Genomic DNA, 18,978 nt, shown 5'->3' on the forward strand with positions numbered 1-18,978 from the left:
TTTACAGATTTGTTTTGCTAGACCATCAATCATATGAGACAGTTTCTGGAAATAAATTTCATAGTAGATGGATAGATAGTTTGCTTTTCATTGCTGTGACCAAGATACCAACAAGAACAACTTAGCAGAGGAAAGTTTATTTGAGGCTCACCGTTATAGAGGTTCAGTCCACGGTCAGCTGACTCCATCATTGTGGGTTTGAGATGAGGCGGAATGTCATGGTAGAAGGGCGTGGCGGGAGGAAAGCTACTCAGCTCTTGGCAGCAAGAAGGAAGAGAAAAAAAAGTGTGTGTGTGTGTGTGTGTGTGTGTGGAGGGGGACCAGGGAGACAATATATACCCCAAAGACACACTGCTGGTGATTTATTTCCTCTAGTTACAGTCTCCCTGCCTTACAGTTACCATCCAGTTGGGCCATTCAAATTATTAATCCACCAAATGAATTAATCCATTTGATTAAGTCACAGCTCTCATGATCTAATCAATTTACCTCTAAACGTTCAATGCCCTGGAGAACTCTGACCAACACAACTACTTTAGTGTTACCTTCTATATGCTAATCATGGGCAATGCTCCTGGCTATTAAAGGGGGCCACTAAGACCCTTTCAACAACCCCCCATGCCACTATATAAGAAATAAAGGATTAGCCCCACCAGATTCATTGCCTTTAGATTCACTTGGAGAAACCAAAGGTTAATTTGATGTTCCCTGATTGTTCCCTGATTCTTCTTCTGGCTTGGCCAGACATGGTTTTAGCCATATCCCAAACCACAGATTACTAGTGTCATCAGGAACTCAAAGACAGAACAAAGTGATGGTGCACTTTCAATGAAATCATATCAAATAACTAAACGTACTCAATGCAATGTGAACTCCTCAAAGAAAATAAATTAGAACAACATTCAGAAGGAAGCAGCTGACAGCTCTCTTCATTATTTCCCAAGATAACAAACAGAATTATCAAAGTATCCTGTAGACAGTCAGAATCAAATGAATTTGGAAAAGGCCAGAGTTTTATTGCATCTGATTCCAGGGAGACAGAAGATGCAGCACATAGACCTGTGGGACTGAGAGCAAACAGCTGCACTTTCGCACCGTGTGCAATGACACATCCGCGTCCTTAGGGCAAACAAACCTTCCTCGGAGACCAAGAGAGAAACGCAGTTCTTTTAGTTCTTACTAAATCCAATAAAGGAGCTTTTCGTCTGATATGCTCAGTGTTTTTAGCAGTCAGAGAATTATAAATTAGAAAAATAATGAAATCATCACCCATCAGATTTATAAAAATTAAAAACATTATTATGCCCAGGGCTGACCAGATTATGGCAAAAACTGGTAAAAAGAACACTTTCACACATTGCTGATACCAGTATCAATTGCTAAGACATTTTGGAAAATAAATCTGTCACTATCTAACACATCCATTAACATTCACAAGGTACACATTAACTTTCCTATCCTACTTGGAAATAAGCATGGGAACATGAGCATTTATATGCAAAGATATGTTGGTAGAAGAATATGTACACTTCTCTACAGAAACAAAACCCAATAAGCCTAAAAATAGCCTACATGTCTATGAAAGAGAATGGTTGAATAAATCAGGATATTCTCCTATAAAATATCAAGCATCTATTAAAAGTAAAAAGTTATGTCAGCACCTATTAAAGTGAAGGGCTATTCACTAAATCAAGTCCAAGTAAAATAAATAGCAGAAAGAGACAGCGTGAACCCACTTTTTTTTTCTGGTACCCGGGATTGAACCCAGGGGCGCTTAAGCACTGAGCCACATTCTCAGCCCTTTTTTATATTTTATTTAGAGACAGGATCTCCCTGAATTGCTTAGGGCCTCTCTAAGTTGCTGAGGCTGGATTTGGACTTGTGATCCTCCTGCCTCAGCTTCCCAAGTTATTGGGATTACTGGCATACACCACTGCACCCAGCCCACTTTTAATTTTAAAATCCTGCATTGAAGGGTCACATGTTTGTTCACATATCTTTGCATAGAAAACATACTTGAGTATAACTTTGCTTCAGATGAGATGGAATTACACAAGGGGTTGGGGAAGGATGTGGGAGAGACTGCTGATGTCTTATTTTTATGCTTCTGTATTGTTTGATGTATTGATTTTTTAAATTTTTTCTGTGTATTACAATATGTTCTTCAGATTCTTAAGAACCTTTCTGGCTAAGAAGATACTGCCCCTCCCAAGGCTAGTTAACTCTTAAGAGCTGGCCAAGGCTCAGCCAGGAGTATGCTTTTGTTATTCAAACTACCAGAACAGACTTTTCATACAATAGTGTAAAATATCTGTCATTGTTAAAAACTGTAATATATAAATAAAATAAAATTTAGTATATAAATTTAATATATAAATTTAAAAGGCAAGTGACAGTTTAGTTCAAACCAGAGATGGACTGTTTCTGACCCAGATCTCTGTGGTGCCTCTCCTACGTTTCAGCTGAGGATTTATGATCCTGTGGAGACATGTGACTCCTGGCTCAGATTACTGGTGATTTAAACCACTTCTCCAAGTTCTTTTCTGAAGACTTGTGCAATTACCCATATTGTCTCTGGTTTGGCTGTTTGGTCCACAGAAGAAGCCCCCAATAATACTAATCTTTGTGTTGACACTCAGTGAACTTTTAATAATCCTTGTGCTTTATTTTTCCTGAAGTGGATGTATTCACAAAGAATTGCCTGTTTCAGAAATAAGAGGAGAAAAGTTGGTGGCACTGTCTGGGTCAGATAAAAGGCTCTCCACCACCATTCGCTAAGCAGAAGAAGAACAGCCAAGGTTGGTCATGCCCAGTGATATTTTATTGTGCTGGTGGGAGAGGAATTTGCTACACCCAGAGATGGACCATTTGCATGTGGGTGCAAAGCTCAGACTTACTCCTGCCTCCTGCTGAGCTATAGTGGTGGGCACCGATCTCTTCCTTTTCACACCTACCTTGACCCCAGCACCTAGCACAAAAGCTGTTGCCCCATCTGAGAAGAACCTGAGGTAAACACCTGTCTTAGTCAGCTTGGGCTGCTGTAACAAAATACCACAGCCTGGGAACCAACCACACTGCCCTTCAATAGATGAATGGGTAAAGAAAATGTGGTACATATATCCGATGGAATATTACTCCTTCCCAAAGAAGAATGAAATTATGGCACTTACTGGTAAATGGATGGAACTGAAGACTATCTAAGTGAAATAAGCCAATCCCCAAAAAACAAAGGCTGAATGTTCTCTCTGATAAGACAATGATAACACACAATAAAGGAGGATATGGTGGGGAAGAAAAGAAGTTCATTGGCTTACACAAAGGGGAATGAAGGGATGGGTGGGGGATGGGAATAGGAAAGACAATAGAATGAATTGGACATACTTTCCTATGCTCATATATGAATATATGACCAGTGAAATTTCACATCATGTACAACCAAAAGAATGGGAAGTTATATCCATGTATGTATATGTGTCAAAATACACTTGACTATCATGTGTATCTGAAAAGAACAAATAAAAATCCCATAGCCTGGGGCTGGGGCTGGGGATGTAGCTCAAGTGGTAGCGCGCTCGCCTGGCATGCGTGCGGCCCGGGTTACATCCTCAGGACCACATACAAACAAAGATTCTGTGTCCGCAGAAAACTAAAAAATAAATATTAAAAAATTCCCTCTCTCTCTCTCTCTCTCTCTCTCTCTCTCTCTCTCTCTCTTTAAAAAAGAAAAAATCCCATAGCCTGGGTGACTTGTGCAACGAGTATTAATTTCTCCTCTTTCAGGGGACTGGAACGTCAAGATCAAGGTACCAGCATGGTCAGGTACTGGGAGAGGCTCTGTGTCCCCTTCTCAGTGTTCCTCAACATGACAGGAAGAAAGCTAGCTAACTCTGGGCTTTTCCTATAAGGACACTAACATCATTATTAGGGTTCCAGCCTCATGACATAATAACTCTGTAAAGGCCCCAGCCACCTAATACTGTGACCTTGGGGACTGATGTTTCAAATATGAATTGGGGAGTGAGAACCCAAACTTTGAGGCCATTGACATACCTGCCTCCTTCGATGGTATGTTCCTTCCTGATGGTGGACTTTCTTCTCATTGGAACAGTAAGATATGACATTTGGGATTGGGCTTGGTGAAAAGGGGTAGGCAAAGGAAGCCTTTTGAGTTCTAAGCAGAAAGAATGGAAGGAAGGGAGGGAGGAAGGAAAGAAAGCAAGCCTCATAGATCTATTCTTTTCCTCCAGTGCTACTTTGGGGTGTAAATAAAATCTTGCTTTCCTTGCCTTATTTGCATGAACATATCCTTCTCCTGAAGCCTGAAGCTGGTGAGAAGAGAAGGGAGGCTGCTTTAGGGCCAGCCACAGGTGCTTGATGTTTTTTCTCCTTAGTTATGAATGAGTATGCTTTTCTAACAATACCCACACAAACTTTCTAATATTGATTTATTATAAGAAAAGAATGTCCTAACCTTTTCTTTGAAATAATAAAAAGTGATAAAAATATTTTAATATATAGAAATTTCAAATGTCTTGCAAAGTACCATTATAGAAAATATGGCTTTTTTTAAAAAAAAAAAAAAAAGCTCAACAATCTTTCATCAACCATGTTCATTTATTTAGCTAGATCTATCCACAAAAGCCAAATTGAATTCTGGTAATAACTTTGGACAAAAAGTTTTACATTTGTGTTTTATGGTACTCTGAAATATAGAAGAAGAAAAAGAAAAACTCAAGAACTGAAATTAAAATTTTATTTGGTCAATTTATATTCTTCTGCACAGATTAAGAAAGGCCAGAAAGAGAGATCTATAGATGTTCTTGACCAGCTAGCCACCGGCAATACTTTTACGTCTGGGGTACTTCTGAGATCCCACAATAGAATCAAGCACACTAGTATGCCAGAAGCAGTGTGTCTGAGGGCTGAGGATATAGCTCAGTTGATAGAGTGCTTGACTCCACTGCTCAAGGTTCTGTGTTCAATCCCTAGTACCACCACCACCCCCCCCCCCAAAAAAAAACAGTGTGACCAATGATTGAGGAAATAGTTCAGATGATCCTTTGACGAGGAAGGATATCACCACCACTTTCCAAATCCAAGGACATGGCTGTGAAAGGTATAAACTTTTCATTGTTGCCTGCATCTTCCCTATCTTAGCCCTCCATCCCTTCCCACTCCATTCTTGAGAGGGAAAAGATCCAAGGAAAATATAAAAGTCTAGAGGTGACAATGTTACAAATACAGACTGGACTGGGACAAGAGTGTCCGAGTCCCTTAAAGACAAATGAAGATATCCGAATATTATTGAATCAATGATAACAAACCTCCACAGGTTTTAAACTCTATGGGAAGCCTCTCCATTTCTATTTTGTCTTCTATTTTGACTAGTAGTCAAAATGTGTAGAAATCCCCTGTGACATATAACTAATCCACAGGGCCACATGAATTTTAAAAATGACCTTCAAAAATCAAAGACCTTTAACTTTCATTACTTTTCATATCAAAGTAATAAAAGTTGATATTTCAGGCATCAGATGGAGGAAGGCAGTGAGAGAAGGGCCTGGGGTCACAGTGCACCCTGAGCTTTTCCATCAGAGTGTAGAAAAAGCTGCTTTGGGTGCAGTTCTCAAAGGACTAGAGAAAGACAAGGACACAGTCTTGAAACTACTGTAAGCTATTCAGAGAAGCAGCAAAAACAATGGGATTGTATGTAAGAAGAGAGGAAGAAGGATAGGTAGTAGCATGGAAAGATAGATACCACTCTTGGTGGTACCCACTGCCTATCTCTGCCCCTCCCCATTAGGTCATTGACACATGAGATTTTTTTCATTATAAGAAGCTTGAGATGCTGGAGGAGATGTTTAATTTTAGCCTCTCATTCTTTACTTTCACTATGATTCAGCCTATTTGTTTTGAGTTTTTGGCTTCATTTTAGGAAGCAGATGCTTAACCTCCTGTTCCTTGAGCTAGTAATCTCTATAATTAAGAGTTTTGAAAGAATACTGGAAGGGGTACAGCCTAGTTCTTGGATAAATTTATATCTGTGCGTGGGAAATGTATTTCCTTCCGATTACTTTAATTATCATCTTGAGCGTCTATAGCATTTGTTTAGCATTTAAATTTCAACAACAGAGCTTTACTTGGAAAAGACTGCAGAGATTCTTGAGGAGAGACTCCTTTCAAATTAATCTTCCAATTTTACTTCCATATTTGCAACCAGTGAATTCTTGTGGACTCCTTTCAAGTTTTAAATGTATAACTCAGACAGCTCAGATCAGCTTGGCTGGGCTACATAAATGACAAACCCGAAATCCTCAGTGGTTTTAAATCAATATCAGCTTCACACAAAGTCAGGAGCATCAGTTGGCTTTCCCCCATTTTGAGGTGACACCATCTAGAACTTTGGCCTCCCAGGTCACCATGACAGGGAAAGGGAAAGATGAAGGAGTATATGGGATCCTACATGAAGCTGGGTGCGGTGGCACACACCTGGAATCCTAGCAACTGGGGAGACTGAGGCAGGAGGATCATGAGTTCAAAGCCAGCCTCAGAAGATTAGCGAGGCACTTAGCAACTCAGTGAGACTTCTGACTCTAATAAACACACACACATACACATACACACACATAAAGAGATCCTACATGAACTAGGACATCAAGTGACATGCTTCACTTCCCCCAAGGACTGATGGGTAGACCCACAGCCCAACATCTCTGCAAGGGAAGCTGAGCAGGTACAAGAGTGGATGGATATTTGGAAGACATCAACAGCTTCTATAACAATAAAAGCATTTAAAATAAACTAGGGACGTAGTTCAGCGATAGAGCACTTGCCTAGCCTGAGTGAGGTCCTGGGTTTAATCCCAGTACTGCCAAAATAAATAAATAAATCCACAGAATATAAAAACAAAGAAGGAAGAGGACTATTTTAATTGTGTACCTTTTTCTGCTAGCTTGACGTGGCCTCAATGCTGTATGTCAGAATCTACTAACTATACTGACCCCTATTAGATACAGACCTTATTAGAACATGTGACACTCTCAACTGAGTGGCTACATGTGGAGCAGGTGATAAGGATGCCTTCAGTTGGTGTAAAAGTTATGAGTGGCCCCTGAGAGGGAAAAGACCCAAGGAAAATATACATGACTTTGTCTAGAGATGACAATGTTAGAAATACAGACTGGGACAAGAGTGTTCAGGTCCCTTAAAGACAAATGAAGATATCCAAATATTATTGGATCAATGACAATAAACCACCACAGGTTTTAAACTTGTTCTGCAACTCTATGGGAAGCCTTGCAAACTGGTTTTTGTAGCTCAGTGTCCCTGCCCAATTTCTGTGCCCAACATGGTTTAGGAGACACATCATACTGTATGTCCTTCTTGGAGTCTCACAGTAACAACAAGCACAATAAACACTTGAGAATTCCTGAAATAAAGAAATGTGTTAAGTTTACTTAATTCAGTATTTCCAAAATGAGCTTAAGTAAGCATATTGGCTATCGCTGTGTAATAATGAGCACATGTTTAGCAACTTTAAGCCCATTTATTAGATCAGAGTTCTATTAATCAGAAGTCTGGCACAGCATGACTGGCTTCTCTGCTCAGGTTATCACAAGGTTGAAGTCAAGGTGTCAGCCAAGCTTGATTCTTGTCTGGAGGGTCTGGGGAAGTTCCGACTATGAAGTGCCTACTTGTTGACAGAATTTTAGTTATTTGTTGATATTGAACTAAAATACACATTTCTTTTTTTTTCCCAAGGATATTATTTTTCCATTTATTTTTTATTGGCACATCGTAGTTGTACATACTGGTGGGATTTGTTGTAACATATTCATACATGCACATAATATTAGACTATAATTTGGCCAATATCATTCCCTAGTAGTTCCCCTGTTGAAATGTCCATTTCCTTGCTGGTTGTCAGCTGGGTGTTGCTCATGTCTCTTAATAGTCTCAGGTTGTTCTTTCAGATTCCTTCCAGTGGCATCCATAGACTTTGCCACATTCTGGGGCTTTGCATTCTTCCAGGTCAGCCAGAGCATGTCTCTGTCTTTCTTTCTCTGACCAGTAGGAAAGCTCTTTACTTTTAAAGGACTCCTGTGATTAGATCAAGCCCACCAGGTTACTCTATATCTTAAGGTCAATTGCTTCGGGACTATATCACATCTGCACAATCCCTTCACCACAGTAAGTAGATTAGTATTTGATTGAATATCTAGGGCCAGGAATCTTGGAAATGTATCTTAAAATTTTGCCTACCATGATGAACTATGCTCTTTTCCCCATAGAAATCTTTTAAAACATGGCAAAATGCCTGGTTTGATAAACTGGGCAGATGATGTACAGAGAACACTCAAGAGGGCACTGGCAATCAGAGGTGTAGAAGATAGAAGTTGGTTGAGAGGCTGTTGCTATTAAAAGGAGATAAAATAGGCATCTATGAAAAATATCTGGAGATAGAATGGAACTCTGAGGAAATAAAGGAGCTGATGATATATATTTGGGAATTATCACAATGGATAAGATTTTCTGAAGTGGGTAAATAGGAGGAAAACAGAATAAATCTGGGGATGGAGTGAATAAACAAATTCATTAAAAAAATTTCATCAACAACAATGTCAAGTTAAATTCCTAAAACCATTCACTTATTAGGGCAAGAGAATACTGCAGTCAAATTTATCTTAGCATTAAAGTATTTTATAGAGTATCCCATGATATCATTACAGATAGATGAAATTAACAGAGGCTTTGAGAATGACATAAACACCTGCATTCAAATAATGATGATTAATGATTCATTGTCAGGAATTGGTGGAAAAGAGTCCTGACCTTAGAGGTAGAGGGAGACCTAACCATTTCCACTCAAACACACACACACACACACACACACACACACATAAACACTTGAATGAATGAATACCTGGTTGCATGATCTTGAACCAGTCAACCCACTTTCCAGGTCTCTGTTTCTCAGTAGATGGTCTGAAAAATTCTTCAAGAATTCTAAGAATTAAAAATTACAAAGGGAGTAAAATGTCCACTTGCAAAGCATCATATAGTTATAATCTGGCCTGTTCAATATTTTTTCTATGATATGTATAGGCACATTTTAACAATTTTTTAGTTGAAAGAACTCTGAGAGGCAGATGGCAAAAATCCACATAAAATTGCTGGCAGGAATCTGGAAATGAACCTACAAATAAATATCCAATTCTTTCACTAAATAAAGATTGTTTTAGAACTTAAGATATATTTTTCAGTAATATAAATATCACAGATTGTAATGTGGTTTCTAGACCAAACCCCAAGGACCTCATTGATTAATTCCTGAGCCCTGGCTTACACTGCTCTCTAACAGACTGATTCCATGTTCAAAACTCATGTAACTTAGAATCCTTTACACTTTCCTTCTTCAGAACAAAACTGTTCTTCTACAATAACCTCAAGTAGATGCTGTTCTAAAATATTTGTTGTTTTAAAAACGTTTTAAATTATCATGTTAATAAATGAAAAGTTATGTCTTTCATGCTGTGGGTGAGGAATAGGTTCTAAAATCAACATATAAAGGTAAAATAGTCTATAATAAAAATTACTATTGAAAATTCTACCTTCTGAAGAAAGACCTTGTGGCAAATTGTACCACAATCTAGTAACTTTAAATGAAATTGTTTATTTTATCAAAGGAGTTTTGCGAATTAATTTACGCTTTTGAAAAGAGAGCTATGTATTATAGTGGACATACAAAAATGGAAAGTTCAGAATATTTAGCTTTTCATGCCATGAACACTTCTTTAGAATGAAGGCAATGTTTTGGTGAACAGTTTTCTTAAATCAGAGCATCAAATATGACCAAAGTTAGCAAACAAAAGTACAACAGAGACTAAAGGAAATGTTCAAGGAAAGAAAATACATGTAGCGTCAGACACACCCCCACCGCATGTGACATTTGGAGTAGATTGTCGTTAATTTGCCCTCTCCTTTATACAACAAGATTACTTTCTGTCACAGTCATAAAGTGAAATAAATTATAATATTAGCTTGTGAACATTTTATTTTACTGAATTCTATAAATCATTCTAGTAAAAGTAAAATCTAAATCTAGATCTTTTCATTGCACACTCAGTCATTTGGACACAAACTATTTCTGTGATTCTAACATGTAGAGTCATATGGGAAAAGCCGATGCCTTGCCTATATTTCTTGGAGTTGAAAGTCTCAACAATAGTTCTGTCAATAGGTCTTTCTTCAGAAGGGAGAAAACAAACAGGAAGACAAACCACGGCCCAGCACCCGTCTAACAGGCAGACCTCAGTCAGCCAAGGAGGAAACAGTCACCAGGAGTCCTTGGTGACCCACAGTGGCCTCTCTGGTTTCATGGCTGGAAACCTTTACGCAATCTGAGGTACGGGTAACTAATGTGCATCCTGTGGACCAGTGAATGCCAAGCACACCATATTCCACCTCAGTCTACACAGAAGAAGTAACTAAGCTGCCAGACTCCTGGCCTCAAAGGGACCTTCTCAATAGGGAGTCTTCTCGGACCATTTAGGATAAACTTCTTCCTCTTCCCTGGCCTTCTGCCATTGTCTGCCCACTTCTTGTGTGTTATTTCAGTCCTATTCTCTTCCTGCCTTAGGAGAAGAATAATAATAAACCTGATTTATCTGAATTATTCAACAGAAAAAAAAAAAAGAAAATTCTAAAGGCAGATGCCACTTATGAAGACCAACCTATGGTAATTTTGTAATTCCAGCATAGCTACTTCTCCATTGTTGGAACAGATTCTTCAGTTAAACACCAGATGAAGTAGTTGGCTTGTATTCAGGGGCAATATTGTATCCAAAACTATACATCTTAAAACCCTAGGATCACACTGAGCACAGCCAGAAGCTCATTTGTTTTCAGTTCTCAACTTGTCCTCATTCTTGAACTGAATAGGTGGTGATTGGAGTAATGTGGAGTCAATTATCTATCTATCCATCTATTTCAAATATATGTCCAATGGATTATACTGTACAGACAGCTTAGAGAAACATGGCAGATTGAGCAATTTATCTCTCAGCTTTTAATTCCCCAGAAATAACTATATATATATATATATATATATATATATATATATATATATATATATATATATATATATATATATTTAACAATCCAGAAAACAAGATAGTATTGTCTCAGTTGAAGAGAAGTAATGAAAAATTCCCCAAAGACAAGAGATGGGATTTTGATTGATGGATCACATCCTGAAACACAGGTAAGAGAGCACTGCAGTGCAAGTTGTGTTGAAATGTGCCTTGAACTTGGAGGTGGTAGGTTGGGGAGTTGAAAGGAGCCCTGGGGCAAACACTGAGGTCTGGTTAGGGTGCAGCAAAAGCTCATCCAGGCCATTGGTCACTTCCTGCAGAATCACCTGTCTTCTTGTCCAGAAGTTCAACTATTGTCATTCAGGAACTAGCAGCAAATCCCATCCTTCCCTGACAATCTGTGCATAAAGGTTATAATTGGAAAATGTACTAAACTTGCTAACTAGCAAAAAAAAAAAAATTGATAGTCATCAAATATTTAGGAAAAATTTGTGCAACAAAATATATACCAAACTGTTTTTGCCACCAAATTTGGCCATTTAAAAAAGCTAAAAATGTCTTACATTGATGAGAATGTGGAAAAATAATATTGGTAGAATAAAATTATTATAAACAGGGCTGGGGCTGGGGCTGAGCAGGAGTGTACTTGCCTGGCATGTGTGAGGCACTGAGTTCAATTCTCAGCACCACATATAAATAAATAAAATAAAGGTATATCAACAACTAAAAAAATATTTTTAAAAATTATTATAAACATTTTTGTGAACCATTTAGCAGGGTTTTTTTTAATTTTAAAAGGTACATACTTGTTTTACTGGTGATTCCACTTCCTGATATCAAAAAAGGGCTGTCTCATACATGTGCACAGAGAAATTCTTCCATCTCTACACAGAAAACAGTAAGAAATCTCATTGCAGCATTATTTGTAATAGCCAAAAAAGGAGAGGGCGTTGGTGAAAAGAAAAGAAAAAATGAAATTATCTAAATGTCCATCAACAGGGCCATAGATAAATTATGGTACATTGTTATTATGCCTATTAGTTAGCTAGGAGTGTCATAATGAAGCGCAGCAGACTGTGTTGCTTAAACAACAGAAACATTTTCTCACAGATCTGGAAGTCAGAAGTCTGAGATGAAGGTGTCAGCAGGGTTAATTTCTTCTGAGGCTTGTTCCTCTCCTTGGGTTAGAGTGCCCATCTTCTTCCTTTGTGTTCATGTGGTTCCTGTTCTCTGCCCCCCACCATCTCTCTATGTCCTAATCTCCTCTTCACACATGATCTCCAGTCATATCAACTTGGGGCACACCACTATGACCTAATTTAATCTTAATTATCTCTTTAAAAGCCTTAATTCCAAACATAATCATATTCTGACATACTGGGGTTAACGTCAATATGTAAATTTGGGGAAGATACAATTCTGCTCACAACACTCTTATATTATGCTACAGTTAAAAAGAAAGAAACTACATACAGAGACATAGAAAGTTCTATGAGATAAAAAGTTAAGTGTAAAGTGCAAACTGATCTAATTTACTTAAAAAAAAGAGACGGAAACAGACCAATACCAGGCTCCCTGTAAAATTAAATTCAGACACATACACAATAAAGCAAATTGATCTCATTTACTTTTAAAAACCTAGTATTTGTGAGATTTTAGAAGCAATTAAGAGGGCAGAAACTCAATCTGATTATGGTGTGTAGAAAGTGGGGGCTTTGGGAGATGATCAGGATTAGGTGAGATCATCAGAGTCGAATCCCCATGGTTGAATTCCTGCAGCCTTTTGAGAAGAAGGAGACTAGAAGATGTACCCCCCATCTCTTTCCCTGTGTCATCCCAAGACTTTGATAGCAAGAAGGGCATCTCCAGATGTGACCCCTCAACCATGGATGAGAAATGTGAGCCAAAATAACCCTCTGTTCTTTATAACTTACCCAGTCTGTGGTATAGTATTATTTGCAAGAGAAAATGGACTAATATACCAGGATAAGAGAGATGGCCAAGGGGACTTTGTTTTATATGCATTACTTACACTTTTATGAGGAGAATATATTGCTGAATTGTTTGCAAATCCCTTCCCCCCAAAATTCCAAAACTAAAGCAGACAAATACTGTGCTCCCTGTAAAATTAACTTCAGACACACACACAATAAAGCAGAAAAGTCCTTGCCTTCTGTCTTCATTCAGTGCACAAAGTGGAATAGATCTTCACAGGTTAATTTCTACACATTTACACACATGGATACATTAGAGTCAGAGTCAGAGCACTAGGGAAGTGACCATTCTAACTGGAAAACTTGAGAAAATGGAAGAGGACACTAGTAAAAACAACACTGGACAAGAAGTAGGAACAAAGACCCCGTGGTGGCATATACATGCTTTTCCCCCCACACAAATGAGACATTATCCATATTGTGCTGGAACTGTTGTTTATCACTCTCCCCTCTCAGACAGCTTTCCTCTTAGAACAGGTAGGATCTATCCCACCTTGCTTGTTCCAAAAGCTATATAATTCTTCAGGGTGTAGATATACTGCAATTTATTTAAACAAGACTGACCTTTTAAAATTATTTTAAACTAGTTCTTTTGTTTTTACTTAAGTGATGTCTGCCTATGAGAGAAAGGGGGAAAAAATCAAACCATGTAGAAACTTCTAGAATGGAAAGCTAGAATCTTCTCACGGCGTTCCATTCCCTTGAAGTAATCACCTTTAGCAGCTCATAGTTCACAGTGCTTCTGGTAGCTAATTTCATCATTTAAAATAATACATCCGTTTATGGATTTCCTGGATGAAAAAATTAAGCATCTACATGAAAGATGAGAAACATAATGCATTTAGACTACCTTCTACAACCTCTCCCTGCTTCCAAAAATCTCATTAAATTGAGAAATTAGAGTGATTAGAGTAAGTTCCTCTGATACATGAATGCTGACAAGCTCCCAGGGCTATCTGCATTTAAAGTGTTTTCATGCAAATTAATTTCTAGCAGATAGTAAAATGAAAAAAAAAAAAAAGTCAAGTAGATTTTTGAATAGGGGGATGTCCAAGGGGAAGGATATCCTGCCAGGGCCATTCTTCATCCTTTGCCAAGGGGTAGTCTTTCCCTACTTCCTCCAAATCTCATCAGCCTCAAAGACAAGGTCATCCTTTATGAGATGTTCCTTCTAGCCTGGAAGGGCTGCTTATTTATGTACAATTTTATCATTTATCAGCTGGGGACTCTATTCCAATGTATATCAGAGCTTGGTGCATTGACACATGCCTGAAATCCCAGCGACTAGGGAAGCTGAGGCAGGAGGATCACAAGTTTGATGCCAGCCTCAGAAACTTAGCAAGACCCTGTCTCGAAATAAAAAGTAAAATTAAAGAGGGCTGGGGATGTAGAGCTCAGTGGTAGAGCAATCTCCAGTACCAAAATCTCCAGTACCAAAAAAAAGAAGGAGGAGGGAGAGGAGGAGGATGTATATCAGCCTATTTCTTAATAGAGAGTGTGAAAAAGGGAAGGAAAGAATCTCTCCCAAAGTGCTCTGTTACCGCTTTTGTTGTTGCTGCTAATGCATACCTGTAGGCTTTTACCTGATTCCACTGAGTCCATTTTACTGAAGTCAAAGTTTGAAAGCACTACCAGTATTCCCTCTCTCCCCAGAGGTGGGTCCAGCCTAGTAGAAAACCTCCCTATCAGAGAAGGATGACTCAGGCCCTGTGCTTGACACTGTAATTAGATTTACCAATGAATGATTGCATTAAAGGGATTACAATTTTTTTCAATTATCTTGATTTAATCTCTTCTATTAACTTAATAGAAATCTTGGTCAGAGGAATCAACCAGGAATACGATGTCATTCGCTAATGAAAAAATTGCATCAAAACAACAAGAAGACTATGACCTAGATGAATGTATACGGCTCCCAGCACTGAATATAGTCTTACTTGATCCTTTCTATGGGAGGGAGGAAGGAAAAGAGGGAGGGAGGGAGGGAGGGAAGAAGGAAGGAAGGAAGGAAGGGAGGGAGGGAGGGAGGAAAACATTTTGAGAGGTTTTCTTGGCATCTCGCTATTGATTAACGTAATTAAAATTATGCCTTGCCTAACTCAGCTCCTTAACAAAAGTGGATTGCAAAGTAATAGCCCAGGCATTTTATGTTTCTGGACTGATCTAATGCTATCATTCCTGCATGTCTATATCCTGGTGGCCCAGTTTATACATGTGGAGTTTGACAGGCCAAGGAACATTTTCACTGGGCTGAGAGGTTTCCTTCCTGAGAAAACACGGTCAAACCGTGTTCCTTGGTCCAAAATGTGTGGACCCCAGAGACAATTTTTAATTTGCTGAGTTGATGTTTGGAAAGTACAGTAGGTAGTCTTGAAGGCAGGACCATGGTCAGAGTTTTGTGAGACAGTCTTGGAGGACTGTTTGTTTTCCTGTGAGAAGTCAGAGAAGAATTGGGGAGAGAAGTAGACTGTGTATTCCTACATGAAGTGAATCACCTTGCTGTCTTGGACACTGAGAACTAAATGCACGAATCTTATTCCAAAGTTGTGAACAGCTCCAGTGGACTCCAAATTTTAGATCTTGTAAGTCTTTATTTTCTTCCCAGTGCTTAAATATTTGTTGTGTTCTTTCTACCGTGTGTAAGGCACAAGGTCATCCTTTATGAGATGTTCCTTCTGTGGGTTATTGGGGAGGGGAGGAAATTAAGTAAGGCAGACGCCCTGTCTCCTAAGGGAGTGTTGAGATGATCTGATGTACACACAAGGGAACAATGTTCAAGGTAACTGTTGGTGGAAAGCAGTGTGCAAGATGGTGATTGAATGTGGCTTAGCAAGCTAAAGCTCCAGATTGGAACTATAATAGGTAATAGCAGCTGTTAAATATCATCTCTGCATTTGATGGTTAATGGAGTGCTTTCCCACTGTGGGAGCAGAAGAGTATATGGGGTCTCAAGCATCATTTTAAAAACCCATTCGAGTGTCTGGCTTACATGTGCCAAGTTCTGCCAAGAGCTGCCAGTCTCTTGATCAACAGTTAACTTTCATCTTTGTTGGCAAATAAGGGTTTCGAATGTCATAAATTAAAAGCTGACTGATGAATTTAAAAGAAGGATCTGGTCCTCTGGCAAAATCCCTCCAATGACCTGCTTCTATTCCAAGGTCCTCTCAGACAGATGAGATAAATGCATTTGAGTATGTCCTTGCTGGAAGTCATTTGACAAAAGCATTCCTGGAACCATGGGCTAATAGACTTAAATATTTTGCTGCTGTCAGCTTGGAAGGCTCTTGGAACATTGAGTTTAACCTAGAACATTAAGTTTAAGCTTTTCAATCTTTTAGCTATTGGGTGGAAACTGATAAGGACAGTGACATGGAAATTAAAATATACCAACAGAGCATTTAAGAACCTCTTTGCTGTGCTTTGATCTATCAGCATATTGCCTTGTATTTGGTTCCCAAGGCAACAATAAAAGTAATCAGAACCCACTTATGGGTGCTTCTCAGCCATATGTATTGAACCCCAGTGTGAGAATATGGGGTCTCAATATGGAGTGCTGAGGGAGCAAGGGGCACCAAGATGAGAACATTCTGCTTGCTTGGGGATGGCCTCCACCTGTGGATGAACTACTTCCCTTAGTTGCCTTTAAAATATTTACAGATAAAATCAGGGGCTAGAAATATAACTCAGAGGTAGGGCACTTGGTTAGAATTCACGAGGCCTTGGGTTCAATCCCTAGTACTGGTGGGGGGGAAAGATAAAAACATGAATCACACACACAAAAAAAGTCACAAATTGAAAGCAAGAAAGATCAATAATTATTTTTTTTTCTTTTGTATCAGGGATTGAACCTAGGGGCACTTAACCACTGAGCCACATCCCAGCCCTTTTTCTTTTTTAAGACAGGATGTTGCTAAATTGCTGAGGCTGACTTTGAACATGCCATCCTCTTGCATCAGCCTCCCAAGCTTCTGGATTACACGTGTGTGCCAGCCACTACACTCAGCACAAGAACTCATTTTTATTGATCACACTTGGCCAGGCACATCACATCACTTTTGATATCTAATTTAATCCTCCAAATACCTATAAAGATAGTTGTTTGTATGACAGAAGCAAAATTTCTTCATCCTTCCCATCAATATGTACAACTATAATGCACCAATAAAAAAATGAGGAAATTGAAAAAAAATTCTTAGTCCTTTAAAACCCCTCAAATGTTACCCAGAAAGCATAAATTCTGATCACCAAAGGGCCCAATGTTTGCTCATCTCAGTTGGATGGGAGTACTGTAGATGCTAGAGCTAAATAGTTTCTACTTAGGCAAGGCAGAGGGAAATTGGAGATGAGAACAAAGGAAAAGATGTAGGGAAAGGAGAGGCTGTGTGTAAAATCAGCTCAGGGCAAAGACAAAGAGGCCAGGAAGCCAATGACTGAGAAGAGACATCAGAGGGAAAGAAATGTTTATAGGATTCAAAAAATAATTTACTTGTGATCAACATGGAGACAGGCCATTCCATGAACACTGGGTGTCAACACAAATACAAGACTGAATCATAGTCCTGTCTGAACACAGTCTTAGATATGAATATTGTCTGAACCTGAAAAACACCACCACATCCCAGTAGCCTGCCTAATCCACCACCTACAACCTGACCTTTACTCTCGGCTTTGCCTCTTCTAGATAAGATGTATTGAGAGACCCAGTTATAGAATTATGTCCTCTTCCTGAGAGCATCTAGACAAGCTAAAAGTCCCCCTACTCTCTTCCCCCAAATCATCCAGTATCACCTAATATGAGCCCAGAGATGATAACCAGTCCTATCTAACATTCTTATGGAGGCACCCATGCTTCTCCACCATGTGTGTTCTCTGCTTCAGCAAACCCAACCGACCAATTGCAGGTGTTTTCCTGGTGTCTTTGGCTACAGGGCTTTGACATTGTCTACATATTGCTGCTGTTTTTCTGTCTGCTTCTCTGAATCATCTTCTCTTCTGTATGTGTCAGGGTTCACTACAGGAACAGATCCAATAGAAGGTAAGATTATAAAGAGGGAATTTATTAGATTGGCTTACACAACCAGAAGCTGGGTAGTCCACAATGGCCATCCGCACGCTAGAAAGTTGGAGGAACCAGTAGCTGTGCAGTCCAAGATGCTGAAACCTCAGAGCAAGAGGGATCAACGTTTTTTTACCCCAATCTGAGACCTAAGGCTTCTGGAAACTTCCCGGAGAATCAGTGGCAGTGTCCATTTTGGAAAAGTGAAGGAGCCAGTCTGACATCCTCAGGAAGAACCCAACTTGCATCCACTGTAGCTTCCAATTTTTATTCCATCCAAGTTTCCAACTTATTGGATGCTGCTGCTCATGCTTAGAGAGGGTCTCCACTTCAATTTGCTATCCCCCATGTCAATCATTCCTTGACACACCCAGAAGCCTCTTAATCTTAATCCAATCAAATTGACAATTAAAATTAACCATTACATCTTCCAAATATCCAAAGCTTAGTTTTGCTTCCTTCCCACCCTCCCCTCTCCTCTTGTATCTAATACCCCCTTCACAGTCTTATCCATACTGCTGTGTACTGTGGTCCGTTTGCATAGTGCTAATTTTCATATCTATTCCAGCTTTGATCTTTCTCATAACTTTGGTCTCTGGCATTCATCTGCTTATACTCTTATGTCCAACAAATATCTAAAAGAATCTCCTACTTGCCCATAGTTAAACTTTAAACTTTTTCCCCTTCAAACCTGCTCTATCTCCAAATTTTACCATTCCAGAAAATAGTATCAACAATTTATTAGATTTCCCTGAACAAAAGATCTTTGACTCTTCTCACTATCTCACACTCAACATTCAATTCACTTAATTCCTTTGGGCTCAGTCTTTAAAAT

The 18,978-nt window shown here is 39.0% G+C and overlaps 1 long non-coding RNA gene across 3 annotated transcripts; it reads right to left on the bottom strand.

Annotated features, from left to right (window-relative positions):
- Window positions 1-7,584: 7,584 nt before the first annotated feature.
- LOC114107309 (uncharacterized) lies at window positions 7,585-12,298 on the bottom strand. Of its 3 annotated transcripts, none has more exons than XR_003585321.2 (4): window positions 12,202-12,298; window positions 11,900-11,977; window positions 8,924-9,006; window positions 7,585-7,690 (listed from the first exon to the last, which is right to left on the bottom strand). It is a non-coding gene; the product is annotated as an uncharacterized lncRNA (long non-coding RNA). The 3 variants fall into 3 exon arrangements; XR_003585320.2 differs by having other exon boundaries at window positions 7,585-7,693; XR_003585319.2 differs by lacking the exon at window positions 7,585-7,690 and adding an exon at window positions 7,713-8,100.
- Window positions 12,299-18,978: the final 6,680 nt, after the last annotated feature.

The sequence above is a fragment of the Marmota flaviventris genome, chromosome 3 (assembly GCF_047511675.1).
Source record: "Marmota flaviventris isolate mMarFla1 chromosome 3, mMarFla1.hap1, whole genome shotgun sequence".
In the NCBI taxonomy this organism is placed as follows: Eukaryota; Metazoa; Chordata; class Mammalia; order Rodentia; family Sciuridae; genus Marmota; species Marmota flaviventris.